Here is a 14,579-nt window from a genome sequence, read left to right on the forward strand (position 1 = left end):
GGTGTTCCTATCAAATGGGGTATACAGTAAGAACGACGGAGCCGTGTAATCAATCGATGAAAATGAGGCAGACGGTTTTTTAAACAAAAATATTGGGCTGAACCCAAGCATGATTTCACAATGGTAAAGTATATATAGCACAACATTACTGAAATCGCAGCAAAGTAGCGAAGAAAGAAAGTGAGGGCTTTAGACAAACTCACCTTCAGATCTCGCGGGATTCCCGAGCTAACCACAAACAAGACAGTTGAATGCGACAAAAACTTGCGGCAACAACGTAAATGGCAACTCCGGCGACAATTCTTAGAGCAAAGAAAAAATTAACAAAACTTGTCGTTGGAAAAAACATGTACAACGTAATATTTGAGGGTATAATACGTAGTTATAGAGTAACGTCATCACCGACACCCAAGTCACCGGCCATGATGAACTCACCTCGAGACGACAATGACGCTTGCTCTGTAGAAGCCCTTCCGTTACTGTTTCAATTTGAACAGGTGGAGAAGACGATGCTTTAAAATGAAAAAGGTGACAACAAATTTAAGTCGGTAGGTGTGCATATGAGGACAATTCCGTCATTTCGCAAAGCTAATTTGAGGGTATTAAAGACAAAGCAGCTGGGCATAATAGTTGGGATAGCTGGTCGGGATTCAAATCCCACCCCTTTCGCCCGGATTCGTATCTCGACTTTCATCCAACACTATACCGGGCTCCCACTTTAATTACCGGGCCTCACATTTCAAAGGTAAACAAACTAATGTCAGGGATTAACCCGGATGTACTGCGTATTCCCCTTGAGTATACACGCCCTATGTTTATCATGGTGAGGAGTTTCAACTCTTTCTTAACTTGATCCAACCTCCGTCAAACGGACTTGGACTTCAGGTATTTATCAGGCTTGATGTAATCAAATTAAATCAGTCCGACCAAATGCATTGGACAATAATTAATTAAATTAATTTTAACCTAATAAAGTCCACAAATTCATTTAGTTCAATTAAATAAATCTAAGCCCAAATACTAATTAATTGATCCAATCAATTAATTAAGTCAAATCTAATAAATTAATCCAATTAATTTAAAGGTGTGAAGTCCAAAATTAATTAATTCTTGTGCCATCAATCAAACAATTAATTAATCCAATAAATTAATTGATCATTTATATGTATTCTCTTTGAATTAATTTAATCCAATTAAATTAATTCGTTTTTTCTCGAATTAATTCCAATTTAATTCCACCAATTCTATAGTGATTTGTGTGTGACTCTTTAGGTTCACCGTGAGCTAGACTTAGGCATTGTTTCCAACATAAATAATTAATTAAATCTAATTTAATTAATTATTTTCGATTAACCATTAATCGAAAACGCCCGTCACCATGGGTGGTCGTCTAGCAACGGTCCATGGTACTAGATTTTTTGTGATGTTAAGCATATAAACATAATTAGTAAGCACAACAGATACAATTGTCAAATAATGAAAACTCACTATATTAAAAAACAATGACACACTTACACTTAAATTGTCAGAACAGATTACATAAAGGCAAATCTAACAAACTCCCACTTGACCTTAAAGCCAATCACCCATTATCCTCAAATACATATTTCCAAGATACTGAGCATGAGCAATCTGCCACACCGACTTGGTCAATGAATCTACTATATTTATTCATTACATTTTCTCAAAGGATACTAATTAATTATTTTTTCAGATCGGATCTAGATTTCCATAGCAGCATCAGGGCTGGGGGTGTGCACCCACTTTCCCAATCTATGGCCCAATACTCGAATGTTCCACTGGAAAAAAGTGCTGCTAGTTCCAACAGCTGAAGGTCAATAATAATTATCTTTTTTATCTATTATATAAATATTATTGCTGACTACATATTTTTTTTGCCTATCTGTCTTATAGCGTAGGTACTGCAGGGATTGCACCAACGAGTGTTCAAAGTCTTTAAAAATTTTGCTGCAAAATGCATGCATCGCAGGTTCTGTGAAGCCAGGAAATGCTGCTCTAACCATTGTGGCTAGTAAACGAGATATGGGGCCACCTATAGGAGTAGTGGGCTCTCTGAAGTTTCAAGAGGAAGCCACGAACAATAATGCGAACTGATCAGCCAAGGTGGAGTTTGTGACCGCTATGTGCCGCGGTGGCTTATCCTCTGTTAGGATGCACAAAGAAAGAAAGCCTATAAGTTTTTTCTTCAAAATTATATATAATTAATGAATATGGTTTAGTTATTAAATTATAGTCTTATGATTTTCATATCTTGCATAGGAGTCGTAGCTCAGGAGATCGCCAAAGCAAATGGAGCACTTCATCAAATGCTATAAGAAGGCTAATGGTAACTAAAATCCGAGGGCAGAGCAGGTGGCTATTAGTACTTCAAAAAATAATAGTTTAATTAGTGGTTTGATATTTACTAATAAAATTATTCTTACTTCAGGAAGTCTTCCAGAAGTTGCTGGAGGATCAGCAAGCCTAGGCACCTACCAACTACAAGAGTTTTCTGCTTCCTCGGCAGGCTTTATAGCCGGACCAAGCAGCAGCTAATCCCTGTAGTCAGCGGCCGCTCAAAGACCCTGTGACGTCCGTAGAATTTTTCACGTAATTGGGATACTAATTGGTAATTATTAGAAATTTAAACTTAATTAATAAATAAATTATAGATTGAATTTGGAATATAATAAAACTTCAAAGGATTAAATTAGAGTTCGTGATAATATTTGGGGGCAAATTATATTAGGAGATACGTGAAAGGTATTTTAAAAAAAAGTTTAAAACTAAATATAATATAATATAATAATAACAATAATATTAATAATAATAATATATGAATATATGTACATAATATATAAAAGAGGGGGGGAGTTGGCACCGCCTCAACCCCCCACTTAAAAAAATATATATGTGTGTGTGTGAATTCATATTCACACACATACTTTTGCATAACCAGCTCTGCAATATTTCCGCAATATTTCAGGCATGAAATAATTTTAATTTATATTAATTTATGTAATTATATTATTTAATTAGTTCATTTATTAAATGTTGATTATATTAAGCGATATATTATTTAATCGGAGTACTTTATGATTTTGACTATTTAAATTAGTACCGAATTAAATATCAAATCGGATATAAAAATGATATCGTTGGTTAATTAGATTATTAAATTTATTAGATTTGAATGTTGCTATAGCCAATTTATATAATTTCATCGGAATTGTTAACCAAATACGCAATTCTACGTATTGTTATTTAATTAAATTATATAATAGCGAGAAATTGATAACAAATTCGTAGGAATATTTCGAAAACTATACTTAAGATATAATATATTGCTAAAGAGGAAGAATGATGTTTTAATGATAATTTAATTTAAGGATGTTCTTAAAAATGATAGTTATAAATGTATAAGGGGTTACGTTAAATAAATTCCTACGAATCACTTGATAAATTATAAATATTTTTATGAAGCCTATAGTTTCTAGTTATTGAGAAGAACTAGAACGAAGATTTATATTACGATAGAAGTGGAATATAAAAGAATTATTGAAAATCATACGAATAAGATTTAATATTATATTTAAAAGAAATTACGATATTCTCGATATATTAATGGTGTGTAGTATAACTCATTATAGGATACGGGGGTAAGGTGAAGGGACTGACAATTAGCGATTGAGTAGAAAGAAACGTTGTGAGGTTGAGGTAAGTAAATAATTAGTATTATCTATATATGTTCCATTTATTTGTGATATTACTGTTATATAAATTTGTGGTTCATGCTGATATTGGTTTATTTGAAAATATATGAATATTGAATGATTTAATTTGATTGACGATATTGTGTATGTGGAATGCGAACACACGTTGAAATATTATGTTTGTTGTATGATGTCTTGTGGATGTCTGAAATGAGAATATAATGATATTTTGTTTTACGTTACTAGTTGCTTACAAGAATGGTGATATGTGGAAATGAGGGAGTGGTGGAAATTGAATATAATTGTGGTGTGAATACCCCTTGATGTGTTGAAAAGCCTATAAGGCGAAATGAAATTGCTATGTTTGATGCGATATGAGAAAGAAATGAAATGAAAAGAGCTTTGATGCGATATGAAAAAGATGTGATGTGAAAAGAGCTATGATGCGAAACAAAAGGGCTATGATGCGAATTGAATGAGCTATGATGCGAAATGAGATTGATGAGCCGGCTGTCAAGGGGATTCACATAAATTTATATAACAGTGAGATTGAGTTGACGGGAAAAACACGATATCACCTTCTGGTAAGCAAACTAGGAAAAAGGAAGTTTAATTGATTATTTTATTGTGAGATAGTTATGTGGTGTACTACACTTGATTATGTTGGAGTTAAATTGACTGTAACCCATGCATGTTGCCTACTTGTTCTGTTTGGGCTGTGTTTGATATACATATATAGACAGGGCTGATTATTTACTTACTGAGTGGCAGGCTCATCTCTCTATTGACATTTTTTTTCAAGAGTAGACTTTGAGGTGTTTGACTGTTTAAGAATAGGTCTACGCACTATATTCAGGCAGGTCGGGCCAGTATGCTGTTTTTTCCTCTTGTCAGTTAGAGTACAGATCATATTTTGTTGTATAGAGGGAACGTAAGCATGGAGATGACTTGTGGTGTTTGATATGTATATATATAATATTGTGGGTTGATAATATGCAAATGATTATAACTATGACGATTAGGGTAGATATATGCAAATGTATATATATATAAACACAGGGATTGCTATAACTATGACGATTAGGGTAGATATAACTCTTGTAGCGAAGGGGATGCTACATTAGGTGGGTGCTACATTAGGTGATATCAGAGCAGGGATTAGATTTTCTTGGGATAGTAGATGAAATGTTATTTTATACTTAAGGTGTATATGTTAGGAATCTACTCACATGTGTGTAATTTATATAGGATGGAGGTGTCAAGAGAAAACGCTGCTGGCCCAACTGAGTCAATAGAGTCTGTGCAGGGTCATGGTTCAGGATCAGAACATCAGGGGTTAGAATCCCAAAATAGAAATGCCCCACAACGAGAAATAAACCCTTTTATGCAACAGTTTATGGAAATGATGCAGAGGATGGCTCAATTGCCACAATCACAACTACATGATGCAGTTATTGACAAAAATTATGAAATAGTAAGGAGACAGGGGGCGAAGGTATTTGCCGGTACAACTGATCCTACTGAAGCAGAGGAATGGCTGAGAAACACGGAAAGGGTGTTGGACAGGATAGAGTGTACTTCTAAGCAAAAGTTGAGGTATGCAGTGTCCTTATTGGAGAAAGATGCCTTAGATTGGTGGGAAACAGTCCCAGGGAGCAGGAACTGACCAGCCACTTTGACGTGGAATGACTTCTTGAAAGAATTTGCTAACAAATATACTCCACCAGTCTACAGAAATCATAAAAAAGTTGAATTCCTGGAATTAATGCAGAATGAGCTATCTGTTGCTGAATATGAACTGCAATTTGTGAGATTATCAAAATATGCCCCAGAAGAAGTGAGTACCGATGAATTGAGAAGAGACGGATTTGAAAGGGGGTTGAGACTTGAGATTCGGGAGAAAATAGCAATCAAACCTCCAAGTTATGGTGCACTGATAGCAATCAAACCTCCAAGTTATGGTGCACTGCTGGAAGCGGCACTGAGGGCAGAAGAGACGTCAATTGACAGGAGTTCTACTAAAGCTAAACGAAAGAAATTAACAGGTAACCTGAATCTTACAGTGGGACAGAGTGGTGCATTTTCCTTTAGGGGCTCTGGTCCGCAGAGAGGTTGGTTCAGAGGCAGAGGGCTCTGGTCCGCAGAGAGGTTGGTTCAGAGGCAGAGGAGTGGGTCAAACTAGCAGGTCTCCTTCAATGTTCTCGAGTAGAGGCGGGCCTACTTCGGTTAGATCTGGAGCAAGACCAGGTCCAGCCAGATTGTTCAGTGGAAGATCTATTTCCTCTTGTGCTAACTGCGGTAGGAGACATACTGGTGAATGTTGGGGAGTTCAACCAATTGTATGTTATCGTTTCCATCAATCAGGACACATTATCAGGGACTGTCCTACATGGAGGGATAATTCCAAAAGACCTTAGACTTTAGAGTTTAGCAGTGTGGGGGAAAACTCACAACGGGCAGGTACAAGCAGAGGACGAGGTAGAGGTGGTCGAGGTAGCGGGAATCTTTCCATGACGTCAATAGGACAAAGTAGTCAGCTTCAACCACAAGCCAGGGTGTATGCTATCACAAAAGAACAAGCTCCTACGGCACCTGAGGTTACCACTAGCTCCTTCTCTATTTGCGATTCTAGTGCACATGTATTGATTGATCCAGGATCTACTTGTTCATTTATATCACGTGATTTTGCATCTCATGTACATGCTAAAATAGAACCATTTGGACATGATTTACATATTTCTATGCCTGCTGGTGGGTTTGTATTAGTGAATACGATGGTGAGATCTTGTCCAATAGTGGTGGAGGGTGTTACTTTATATGCAGATCTGGTTGTAATAGACCTTAGGCATACTGGTGAATGTTGGGGAGTTCAACCAATTGTATGTTATCGTTGCCATCAACCAGGACACATTATCAGGAACTGTCCTACATGGTAGGATAATTGTAGAAGACCTCAGACTTCAGAGTTTAGCAATGTGGGGAAAAACACACAACGGGCAGGTACGAGCAGAGGACGAGGTAGAGGTGGTCGAGGTAGCGGGAATCTTTCCATGACGTCAATAGGACAAAGTAGTCAGCTTCAACCACAAGCCAGGGTGTATGCTATCACAAAAGAACAAGCTCCTACGGCACCTGAGGTTACCACTAGCTCCTTCTCTATTTGCGATTCTAGTGCACATGTATTGATTGATCCAGGATCTACTTGTTCATTTATATCACGTGATTTTGCATCTCATGTACATGCTAAAATAGAACCATTTGGACATGATTTACATATTTCTATGCCTGCTGGTGGGTTTGTATTAGTGAATACGATGGTGAGATCTTGTCCAATAGTGGTGGAGGGTGTTACTTTATATGCAGATCTGGTTGTAATAGACCTTAGGGAATTTGATGTCATCCTGGGGATGGACTGGTTAGCTAGTAATCATGCTCTAGTGGATTGTCAAACAAAAGAGGTGATGGTTGAAGTCAATGGGCAGATGAAGACGGTTATAGTGGGGGAAAGAAAAGTGATACCTAACTGCTTAATTTCTGCTGTGACCGCTTTTAATCTAATTAAAGAAGGGTGTGAGGCGTACCTAGCTAGTGTGCACGATACCATGAAAGTTAGTCCGGGTGTATTAGACGTTCCAGTGGTGAGGGAATTTCCTGATGTTTTTCCTAATGAATTACCTAGACTACCACCTCATCGAGAAGTAGACTTTGAAATAGATACTATTCCTGGAGCGGCACCTATTTGAATTACACCGTATAGGATGGCTCCGTCAGAATTGAAAGAATTGAAGAAGCAGTTAGAAGAGTTATTGGATAAAGGGTTCATCCGACCTAGTATTTCACCGTGGGGAGCACCAGTATTATTTGTAAAGAAGAAGGATGGGAGTATGAGATTATGTGTCGATTATAGACAGTTGAACCGAATCACAATCAAGAACAAGTATCCTCTGCCACGGATTGACGATCTGCTTGATCAGCTAAAGGGTGCCACTGTGTTCTCTAAAATTGATTTGAGGTCAGGATATTGGCAACGGATTGAGGAAGAGTCGATCCCAAAGACAGCTTTCAGGACCAGGTATGGCAACTATGAATTTGTCGTTATGCCATTTGGATTGACGAATGCCCCTGCAGCTTTCATGGCTCTGATGAACAAGACATTACAACCATTTCTTGATCAATTTGTGATTGTGTTTATTGATGATATTTTGATATATTCGAGTAGTCCCGAGAAACATGAACAACATTTACGGACAATTTTACAGATCTTGAGAGAGAAACAGTTGTATGGTAAATTCAGCAAATGTGAGTTTTGGATGGAGGAAATTGCTTGTTTAGGGCACGTTGTTTCCAAAGAAGGAGTACAACCTGATCCAACAAAAGTTAAGGCTATTTTAGAATGGGAACCACCTAAAAATGTGTTGGAGATCCGGAGTTTTCTGAGATTGGCTGGTTATTATAGAAGATTTGTAAAGAACTTCTCTATAATTGCAAAACCTCTGACGAACTTGTTGAAGAAGAATGCACCATTTAATTGGAATGGCAAATGTGCTCAGAGTTTTGAGGAGTTGAAGAAGACACTCACTTCAACACCTATCCTTGCTTTGCCGTCTGGGAATGGAGGATATGTGGTATTTACTGACGCTTCACGACAAGGACTTGGGTGTGTTTTGATTCAGCATGGGAGAGTTATAGCTTATGCTTCGAGGCAGTTGAGGCCACACGAAATGAACTATCCGACCCATGATCTGGAGTTAGCAGCCATAGTACATGCATTGAAGATCTAGAGGCATTACTTATACGGGGAGACGTTTCAAGTATTTATAGATCACAAAAGTCTAAAGTACATTCCAACACAAAAAGAATTGAATTTGAGACAAAGAAGATGGATGGAGCTTTTGAAGGATTATGACTGCACCATTGACTATCATCCCGGAAAGGCAAACATTGTAGCAGATGCTTTAAGTAGAAAGACGGTGGACCAACTTGCGGGTATGATCTGCTATAACATGGAGTATTTGACTGCCCCTCAGAGCTAAGGATGTACACTTTAGCATTAGTGGTGATATTCTACTGGCTACGATATAAGTGAAGCCCTCCCTCAAGGATAAAATTAAAGATGCACAGGCTAAAGATCCATATCTACAGAGGATGAAAGCTAAGGTGCAAAAAGGAAAAAGTGATCAATTTATAATTCAAGAAGATGGTACATTGTTCAATGGAAAACGTATATGCGTGCCGAACGTAGAGGAGTTGAGAATGGAAATTATGCACGAGGCGCACTACGCACCGTATGCTATGCATCCTGGCAGTACCAAGATGTATCGGGATTTGAGACCCTATTACTGGTGGCCAACAATGAAGAAAAATGTGGCAGAGTTCGTAGCGAAATGTTTAACTTGTCAGCAGGTAAAAGCAGAACACCAAGCACCAGCTGGTAAACTTCATCCTTTGACTATACCTGAGTGGAAGTGGGAAAAGATTACTATGGATTTTGTCATTGGGTTACCACGTATGTTCAGAAGACATGATGCTATTTGGTGATTGTTGACAGATTGACTAAATCTGCACATTTCCTGCCAATCCGTCAAAATGATTCCTTGGATAAGCTCGCCGAATTATATGTTTCAGAGATTGTGAGATTACATGGCATTCCTACCTCTATAGTTTCTAATAGAGATCCTCGATTTACTTCTCATTTCTGGGGGAAGCTTGCAAACGGCGCTAGGTACAAAATTGCATTTCAGTACAGCGTTTCACCCTCAGACCGATGGACAGTCAGAAAGAACGATTCAGACATTAGAAGATATGATGAGATCCTGCATAATTGAATTCAGAGGAAACTGGAATGATCATCTACCACTGATGGAATTTGCTTATAATAATAGTTTTCATTCCAGTGTTGGTATGGCTCCATATGAAACTTTGTATGGAAAAAAAATGCCGAAGTCCGATCTGTTGGGATATTGAGGGATTGAGACAGCTTGAAGGGCCGGAGTTAGTCCAAGAAACAGTGGACAAGATAAAAACAGTTAAAAAGTGTTTGAAGGCAGCACAGGATCGGCAGAAAAGTTATGTTGATAAGCATCGTAGAGAGATGGAATACGAAGTGGGGGAAAAAGTCTTTCTAAAAGTATCACCATGGAGAGGAATCTTGAGATTCGGAAAGCAGGGAAAGCTGAGTCCGCGATATATTGGGCCATATGAAATTCTGGAGCGAGTTGGACCACTAGCCTATCGGTTAGCATTATCGACTGAATTATCGCAGATACATGACGTGTTTCACATTTCTATGCAACGGTGATATCGATCCGATCCTAGTCATATTTTGCATGAGCCAGAGATAGAGATATCAGAGGGATTGACATATGTAGAAGAGCCAACAGAAATTCTTGACCGGAGTATAAAGAAATTGAGGAGTAAAGAAATACCAATGGTGAATGTCAAGTGGAGTCATCACTCTCCAAGGGAAGCCACTTGGGAAGTTGAGGTAAACATGAGAGAAAAATACCTATATTTATTCCCTGAGCCGGTAAGTTAGTTAAATTTCGAGAACGAAATTTTTATTAGGAAGGGAGAATTGTGACGTCCGTAGAATTTTTCACGAAATTGGGACACTAATTGGTAATTATTAGAAATTTAAATTTAATTAATAAATAAATTATAGATTGAATTTGGGATATAATAAAACTTGAACGGATTAAATTGGAGTTCGTGATAATATTTGGGGGCAAATTATATTAGGAGGGACGTGAAAGGTATTTTAAAATAAAGTTTAAAACTAAATATAATATATAATAATAATAACAATAATAATAATAATAATAATATATAAATATATGTACATAATATATAAAAGAGGGGGGGAGTTGGCACCGCCTCAACCCCCCCACTTAAAAAAATATATATGTGTGTGTGTGAATTCATATTCACACACATACTTTTGCATAACCAGCTCTGCAATATTTCCGCAATATTTCAGGTATGAAATATTGATTTTAATTTATATTAATTTATGTAATTATATTATTTAATTAGTTCATTTATTAAATATTTATTATATTAAGCGATATATTATTTAATCGGAGTACTTTATGATTTTGACTATTTAAATTAGTACCGAATTAAATATCAAATCGGATATAAAAATAATATCGTTGGTTAATTAGATTATTAAATTTATTAGATTTGAATGTTGCTATAGCCAATTTATATAATTTCATCGGAATTGTTAACCAAATACGCAATTCTACGTATTGTTATTTAATATAATAGCGACAAATTGATAACAAATTCGTAGGAATATTTCGAAAACTACACTTAAGATATAATATATTGTTAAAGAGGAAGAATGATGTTTTAATGATAATTTAATTTAAGGATGTTATTAAAAATGATAGTTATAAATGTATAAGGGGTTACGTTAAATAAATTCCTACGAATCACTTGATAAATTATAAATATTTTTATGAAGCCTATAGTTTCTAGTTATTGAGAAGAACTAGAACGAAGATTTATATTACGATAGAAGTGGAATATAAAAGAATTATTGAAAATCGTACGAATAAGATTTAATATTATATTTAAAAGAAATTACGGTATTCTCGATATATTAATGGTGTGTAGTATAACTCATTATAGGATACGGGGGTGAGGTGAAGGGACTGACAATTAGCGATTGAGTAGAAAGAAACCTTGTGAGGTTGAGGTAAGTAAATAATTAGTATTATCTATATATGTTCCATTTATTTGTGATATTACTGTTATATAAATTTGTGGTTCATGCTGATGTTGGTTTATCTGAAAATATATGAATATTGAATGATTTAATTTGATTGACGATATTGTGTACGTGGAATGCGAAGACACGTTGAAATATTATGTTTGTTGTATGATGTCTTGTGGATGTCTGAAAATGAGAATATAATGATATTTTGTTTTACGTTACTAGTTGCTTACAAGAATGGTGATATGTGGAAATGAGGGAGTGGTGAAAATTGAATATAATTGTGGTGTGAATACCCCTTGATGTGTTGAAAAGCCTATAAGGCGAAATGAAATGAAAAGAGCTTTGATGCGATATGAGAAAGAAATGAAATGAAAAGAGCTTTGATTCGATATGAAAAAGATGTGATGTGAAAAGAGCTATGATGCGAAACAAAAGGGCTATGATGCGAATTGAATGAGCTATGATGCGAAATGAGATTGATTAGCCGGCTGTCAAGGGGATTCACTTAAATTTATATAACGGTGAGATTGAGTTGACGGGAAAAACACGATATATTCACTTAAATTTATATAACGGTGAGATTGAGTTGACGGGAAAAACACGATATCACCTTCTGGTAAGCAATCTAGGAAAAAGGAAGTTTAATTGATTATTTTATTATGAGATAGTTATGTGGTGTACTACACTTGATTATGTTGGAGTTAAATTGACTGTAACCCATGCATGTTGCCTACTTGTTCTGTTTGGGCTGTGTTTGATATACATATATAGACAGGGCTGATTATTTACTTACTGAGTGGCAGGCTCATCCCTCTGCTGACATTTTCTTTCAGGAGTAGACTTTGAGGTGTCTGACTTATTCAGGCAGGTCGGGCCAGTATGCTGTTTTTTCCTCTTGTCAGTTAGAGTACAGATCATATTTTGTTGTATAGAGGGAACGTAAGCATGGAGATGACTTGTGGTGTTTGATATGTATATATATAATATTGTGGGTTGATAATATCTATTATGACGTGTTGGGATTACGTATGTAAATTGATTAGATGATTATATGAAAATGTATATATATATGAACACAGGGATTGCTATAACTATGACGATTAGGGTAGATATAGCTCTTATAGTGAAGGGGGTGCTACAGGCCCACACATCAGCTATGGGACTATCACAGAGGAAAAGGCCAATACCACCAACACAGACCCCTGATCCGCCTCGATCACGTTTGACCTTGATCAACGATCTCGACCACCCACGTTACCGATTTGGATCTGTTATCTGGAAACAAAACACAAAGCTAGTCGGGATCATCCCGACGACGATACTCCGACGCCTAAGTCAGATTCTAAGATCGAAGGTAAAATTTGGCGATCTAAAATGTAAGTGCGTAGAGATAGTGTACCTTCTCTCAATGGGGACTTAGGGTATTTATAGGCGATTGAAGATGGGACCCTCCTGTGGGACAGGTGTCGGCTTCATGCGCACCCATGCAATGACTCAGCTATTTCTCCCATGGACACCTGTCCGATGAATAATGCGGGTTGGATTCGGGTCTATGGGCCTGATTTGAGACGTCATCAAGCCACAATGTGCCATATGCGATCCAGCGATCTTACCTTGCGATCTTGTTTATGTCCTTTTTCCGCGTCGACCTGCGACCTTCTACGCGACCAACTAGCAAAACCTTGTTTTTGTGGCATCCTCATTATAATTCCCTCACTTCTTCCAAATGTAATTTATTACATTGGGGAGAAGTATATCTCTTCTAATTTGGGTCGAAAGAAATTCTCGCAAGGTCGCGTGTTTAATGCTTTTTGATAGGCGAGGGTTGAAGACTTGCACATGTTCCGTCATCCAAGATCAATAACCGAAGGGTCATGCTACACTAACCCCAATCGTCGCATTGATGAAACGCCACGCATCAACAATCCACCAGTCGGTTCGATCCTCGGAGCGCCACGCGTCATACATCCGCTCATCTTGGAAAGGCGCGTCTTTTCATGCAGTAGTCTATATATACCCCTCCTTTTCAAAATCTGCCTGCACCACTACTTCGCCCTCGAGATCGTTGCCAGATTCCCAGCGACCTGCCTCCTCGATCTTAACAAGATACCATGTCTTCCATTAACTCGAGGTTTTCCTTTTCTATTTCTGCGATTTCCCCTTTGCATGAGAAACACCCAGAGGGACCTTCTGTGGTCAGGTCTAGGTCCAAATCTAGGTCTAGGTCTAGCTCGAATTCCTCCAATAACTCATCTGATGATGGGACCCCTAGGCACGTTAGATTCCAACAAGCATTAGATAACAGTCCCTGGATTGGTATTGTGAGTAAAGTGAAACAGTCCATTTCCCAAATAAAGGAAAAGTACTTCATCCCGCATGATTTCGAAATCTTGATCCCCCGTTCTTTTGATCGCATGCATACACCCCCCAAAGGTTTTTGTACTTTATCGATTGGCCATTTCGAGGCCGGTCTGCGATTGCCTCTAGCTTCCCCTGTAGCTCGCATAGTTAGGGGATTAAGATTAAATCCCATGCAGTTATCCCCCAATTCCATTAGCCACATTGTACTTTGTCATAATAATGCGAGCTCTCGACCTCGCTCCAGTTTTGATAATTTTTGGTCGAGCTATTCTTTCACCACTTCCACTAGGTCCGCCAATAGGGGTTTTTTCTACCTCACCTTCATAGACAATGTAGATATTTAGAGCCTCTTAAGTCCAACACCGGTCCTTGGAAGGATCGCTTCAACTTTGTGCGACCTCCACCGGGCAAAAAATGGCCTTTCACTCTCATATGGTTTGTAGAGAAACCCGAATCGATTACTGAAGGAGAGGGTCTAGATGGGGATTTGATTAAAGTTGTTGACCGAAGAGATTTTCTGTCTCGCGCGCCTATCTCGTGCTTCTGTACCCATCACCGGGTCGTTAGGTGATTCACTACCCTCTCTACTAGTTTTCTTTTTTCTTCCTCTGCTAACTTTTTGAGGTCGTAAATTTGCAGAGACCAAAGTCATGTTAGGTCGCTTGACTCAGCGTGCTCAAGCTCGCCAGGAGCGAGCTGCTCATGAAAAAGTTCAACAGTCCACTCCTACACATGATCGGGCTCCGCGTCGCACCACTCCTCAGCGACCCGATCCAGATACT

This window comes from Sesamum indicum, linkage group LG5 (genome assembly GCF_000512975.1).
Source record: "Sesamum indicum cultivar Zhongzhi No. 13 linkage group LG5, S_indicum_v1.0, whole genome shotgun sequence".
Classification (NCBI taxonomy): Eukaryota; Viridiplantae; Streptophyta; class Magnoliopsida; order Lamiales; family Pedaliaceae; genus Sesamum; species Sesamum indicum.